Genomic DNA, 6,066 nt, shown 5'->3' on the forward strand with positions numbered 1-6,066 from the left:
ATAAAATCTGCAGGCCTCTGAACCTTGTTACTCTGCCAACAAGGAAAAAGCCAGTCACATAAAATGGGATGGTATCAAGAAAAAAAAGACATTAGGGAAGAGATGGAAAACAGAAGGTTAATTTTGGGATGTTTTAGAAAATATGCAGTTATATACTGAATAGAGAGTGATGCCAATAATGACAGTACAAAAGGAGCAAGTTGGGTTAATACATAGAATCTGCATTTCTGAAAAAGTAACTAATCTACAAGAAGTCTTTTCTTACCTGCTAAATAGAATTTAATATAATACAGTTAGTACAGCTCCATTCTCAATATATCCTCCTCTTGGAAAGATTCTCTAATCTTGCCAATCCTTCCAGGAGATGATACATGTCATCTGGAGGAAATGTTTCTCTTTCCCCCACCCTCCCATCTGTTATATATTTCTCTTTGATCCCTCACCCTCAGCACTTTTTCCTCTGATCATCCCTAGACCTCAGGCTCTGGCTGTACAACCATTTTCACTTTCAGCCTCACTGTATTTCGCTTTGGGTTTTGCCTTGTGGTTTTACCACAGTACTGCAACAGTCTTAGTGGAATCCTCCTTCATCTCTAATTCCAATCTGTCTCTCTCTTTCTTTGATCTTGAAAATATGAGTGGGCTTCCTGAACTCATTCAAGGACTATGGCTCTCCAATCATATACTCTTTAATCAGGCTGATTTGATTATCTGCATTATAGAAATAAAGTAGGGAGTTCAAGATCCTACCTATCCAAGACAGGATCTGTTCTTTCTATAGTAATTTCTGAACAATAAATATATAAGCTTTCTTATAAACAGGGTCTTTAAAAACAGAGATCCCACATATTGCCCAGAAAGTCAGTTCCAGTCCTTTGCTCTCTTTATATTTAAAAATCACTTTATACTGAAGACAATCTTTGTAGTACCAGTTCTAAAATTCCCTAGCAACATATTGATTCTTTTTCTTCTTGACCCATCCCAGTGAACACATATAACAGCTTGTTACTCTCTTTCAGCAATCTTTTACATATCTGGATACTCCCTTTTCTGTCTTTATTGTCCTAGACTAAACAATTTCAGGTCTTTAAAGCTTAGCTTTAAGTCATATTTCTAAAGCTCTAATTATTTTAGTGATTTCATTCTTGTGGGTTTTCTCCAACTGATTAATGTACTACATTTTAAGCAGCAAAGACAAATCTAGACACTGAATTCCAACAGAGAACTTAGAAGCAGTGAGGAAAGAGGAAACAGGAGAGGTTAGGTGGTGGGGTCTCTCACAGGCTTGCAAACTTATATGGGGAACTGTACTGAGACAGTTCAGTCAGTACAGTTCAATCTGTTTCACTACTCAATTGCTCATTGCTTGTGCCAAACTGCAGTACTCTGCAGTTGCTCTTGTTGAATTGCATCTTATTTACCGAAACCATTTAAATAAAAAATTGTAAATTTCAATTTTTCTATTCTTTTGTCTTGCACTCAGCTGAAGGAACCATAACAACAGTGCTGGGCTCAAGACATGTTCCTATAGAAGTATCCAACATAATTTGTGATAGACTTTAAAGGACTGACGACTATTTGGACAACAGAATTCCAAGGAGATTCCTCTTTCTTTCAGATAGCTCTTCATGTACTGAACTGATAGTAGCTGGTGCCACCACTCTCCCTTTGGAGGCCAGCAGGAGGTGAGGACACACAGATCAGTACTTTTAGAGAACTACAAACTTTGGCATTCTGCTGAGCAGTGACTCTGCCTTAGGTCTGCCGAGCCACTTCAAGCTCCCTCAGCAGCCACCTGAGCTCACACAGTGCAGTGAGGAGAGGGGGCTGCAAAGCAGGAAACCTGCACTCCTAGGTGGGTTTGATCTTTTCCATCTTTTTGCTTCTATAAAAAAACCAGAAGTTTCTAACGCTATATAAGAAAACTGAATTTTTCAGTGTAGATAGACTATTTACCTGCAACACGAAAACACCAAAGCCTGTTTTTGACCAGAAAGATCAGAGAATTGAAATTGTCTCCTACAGCACATGAAAAAAGACCGAAATTTTGCTACTTAGATTTCATGGAGGGAAAAAACAACGAGGTCTTTTCTTTTCTTCTCCATTCTTCCCTCTTCAAACACATATTTTGACCTATCCTTGTCTCCTTATAAACACCCGCACACATCAAACAGATCTTCAAAACACAAGTCATCTTGCTTTGTTCCTCTGAAGACCTTTCATTTTTATGAATCTGTATTTTCCAATAAAAAAGCAGATTCTTATTTTGTTCCCAAACACCTGCTCAAAAATACACTTATCTTTTGACTGCAGACTAACTTAACAATAAAGTTTGAGATACAATTCCCCCTTCCACAGCTACAAAAAATCCTGTAAAGACTGACAAAATTTATAGCTTATGATTTCTAGGCCAGTTCTGTTATTAACAGTGTCAACTTCCTCTCTTTAAACAGAGTAACACAAACTGTTCTTTTGGCTGGAAAGGGAGTGCAGAACAGAGCAGGCTGTGGCATTTCCTTCAGATCATCCTGCCTCTGTGCCAAAAGCCTACCTTTTTTTCTCCTGCACCAAATGCAATGAGTTCAGAATAGCTGAATACATGTAAGAGGAGAAAAAGCTCTGGATTTTTTACTTTGCTTTCAGTATACTTTCTGAGCATTTCTTGAATAGACTTTTGGATTCATTAACATTTCCTAAGATTATTTATTGGCATCAGTTCCAGGCAGAACACAAAAAATAAAAATAACTTCTCCTTTTCAATTACTATTAGGGGATGGAGGAAAGAGAAATAAATTTTCCTTAGAAGTATATTTCCAGGGTGCAGCTTGCCTTGCTTATGGAGACAGCTGAGAAAGTTCTCACTTTGTTTGAACTGATGTGTTTGTGAAAGTCTTATTTCTCCTCCCACCTCTTCTTTTCTTCCGCAGTGTCCAGTTTGAAAACAAACTGACAGATGTGCTCTTGGATCAGCTTGTGAGACTTGCAATGTCAGGAATACAAACAGACTTTTGCTGTTTAGTTCAGGAAATGAGATGCAGACAATCTGATAAATAAACAGTGTTTATTACTCCAGTTTAAAGTGTGCTTTGTATTTCTTTTCAAAATACATCTACAAGGAACTGAGGATGAATATTAAACATGTGCTCCTAATTTAGAGACCTCAATGGCAAGGTCAGAGGGTCTTTAACTTACACAATTTGTATAGTTAGGTTGTAACAGCAGTGAGTGTTTCTGATCTTTAACCATACTAAAGAAACAACAAGAAATATGAATAACATAGAAATTCACTCCAAAGAAACTTACAAGACTTATGAATACACCAAGATGAATTAGAATAATAGGATTTAGGACTGTGTGTGAATTGGAATGCTTTGTAACTTTAACTAAGAGACACATAGAGATTTAAAGAGATCCAGTATGGATTGGGACAAGACTGAGTGAAAATATTCTTCTACTCAAGCAACTAAGTATGCATTTTAATGGTTATGGGCTCATAGATTTAGATTTAGATATCATTCAAATGGCACTTCCATTATCAGCAGCATCTAGATCCCCAGAAAAGCACTAAAGTATCATTTAACTTTTAATTCAGTGTAAGGTCATGTGCCACCCTATTTCTCTATCATGGCTATGTAGCCTACACAGCACAGAGGAGCCCAGCATCCACAGCTCTGATGGCACATATGCTGTCAGGTACAAGTAGGAAGAGACAGGACCTGCCCTGCATGTGTGCCAGGAGATGCAAACAAGCAAGCACAAAAGGACAATTAGCTACATAAAAAGACAACAAGAATTTCTTTTCTATTGTGAGAAAGAAAAGAGGAGAGTTCAGAATGCAGTAGGTGAGTTTTGGAGCTAACTCTTGATATTCTGTTAAGGACATGGTGGCAGCATGCTCTGCTGTCCTTTGGGATTTGCAAAAACAATTTGGCCCTCAAGAGAGAAAACAGAGACCCACTGAGTCACCAGTAACATTTGCTGCACTGCTTTGGATTTGTCTTGAGGCACCTCCCTTCCCTTCCAGTTCTGCAGTACAGCATCATTTCCATCAGACAGATGTGATTCAGAACCCATGAACCCAGTCATTTTTCCAAGTCTTGGACAACTGTTAATGAATGAGTTATCATTGAAACAGCTTTTAGTGCACATTTGAATTCTGAATTAATTAAAATTCTAGTGAAAGGTGTTCAACAAGTGTCATTGAGCCAAGAAACTTTACTCACTATTCCCAAAGAGGAACACACCCAATACTTGTTGAGAGTTTCATTTTCATTCCTATCCTTACTCTCTGCACCACTGTCTTTTTTTGGAAAAATGAGTTTTGAGGGAAAAAGTATCCCATACTACACCTATGCTTATCTGAGAGAAATAATTTCATCTGTTATATTTTGGCTACAAGACATCAGTCTGCAGAAAATGCCTTTCAGATTTATTTGTTTTTTTTTAAATCCTAAATGAACAAAATGTAGACTGATAAGTTAATTATGAAAGAAACTCCTTACAGCCATCCTATTTGCCAAACTCTCTCCAGTTAAGGTGGCTGTATTTACCTTTTGATACTCACCTTGTTTTCTTATATTGTGTTTGAGGTCTCCAACTGTGACTACAGAGGTAACAACAGGAATCCAACAGAAAGATGGAATAGTCTGCAGTCCAACACTAATACCAGCAGTTCTTCACAGATTATTTTGTATTTACTATTTACTACTTTGTAATTTGAAACATTTTCCCCAACCTCTTCCTTGTAACTGTTATTGTAAATAACAAAAATATTCACCTAACCTATACACAGTGCTCTTGTTTCCTTCTGATCCATGCTTCAGGCCAAACACTTTTTACTTTTATTAGTTTGTTTCCTTAAAGGGCAAGTTTACATCAACACACTGACATTTTTCTTATTTTAGATATTGCACTATAAAATCATTTAGGTAAACCTTAACTTTTCAAAGTGTGGCAAAATGTGTGCTACAGCAAAAATCTTTCACAAGACTTCTTTAGCTATGATGTATACCTTTTTTATCATAAGTGAGACTGCTGCTGCTTGGAAAATCCAAGCTTGGGGCAACTCAGTCCCTATAACAGAGGGACTCACTAACTGTAGTGGGGGATTCTGGCTGCTGCCTCTTGCATTCAAGAGGTCCTTAGAACACAGTATGGTGATTTCGACCCTGATGCAGCTCAGTAAATTGTGCCTACTTAAGCCTAGTTCACAGCATCCCCTCAGAAGGCCTGAGGCAGTACCTTGCAGGACTTCATGAGTTTTATCCCTTGCATGAAAAAGAGGGAAAGGGGAACTGCAGGCAGAAGCCAAGGTTGGATGTGTCATATGCAGCAAGTAAGACTTTCGAAGTTTGTTATAGTCTCTGGGTGAGCTATGTCAGAGGTACTTTTTCTGAAGTCAGCTTAACTTTTTTGAAAGCCAGCTCAACCCATACTTGGATTACCTATTTTGAAAGCTATATCTAGTAAAGGTTGTGATTACCTTAGAACAAAAGTGAGTATTTTCTTGATAAAGATGGCATGCATGGTCAAGATTTACTCTCTGTATGTTATGAAGACTGTGGAGGTGACCAGTTGACAGAGCTCGACAGATGCTCTCTTCCACCTGACAGTCTTACTGAATACATTGTAATTAATAATAGATTTTAAAACCTCCAAACCTCAAGTATTAAGGCTCTGGCAATACTTCCAAATACTTTCAAACTTTTGTTGAAGCAAATGATGGTGGGGAGCCCCGTAGATCCACTTTGGCAGCTGGAAAGTGCAATATGCCATGATGCCTTGCAGAAAAAGTGGCTACAAGGACTATGTTCAGCTACTCGGGTCTCTGCTCCGACACCTGCGAATAGGGATTTGTGTCCAAGAGCGTGTTTAACTTTACAACAGAGATCAAACTAAGAGAGGCCAAACTTCGATGCTGCACTGCCTTGGGTGGCAGTGGCGACAATGCCTTATTAACGGTGACATTAAAGGCACGTACGAGGGAAGGCAAAGCGGCTGATGGTTTTCTAGCCCTGCACCCAGAGGTCACAGGCGCTCACATGTAACACATCCACGTTTGTTCAT

The sequence above is a fragment of the Oenanthe melanoleuca genome, chromosome 4, assembly GCF_029582105.1.
Source record: "Oenanthe melanoleuca isolate GR-GAL-2019-014 chromosome 4, OMel1.0, whole genome shotgun sequence".
NCBI lineage: Eukaryota > Metazoa > Chordata > Aves > Passeriformes > Muscicapidae > Oenanthe > Oenanthe melanoleuca.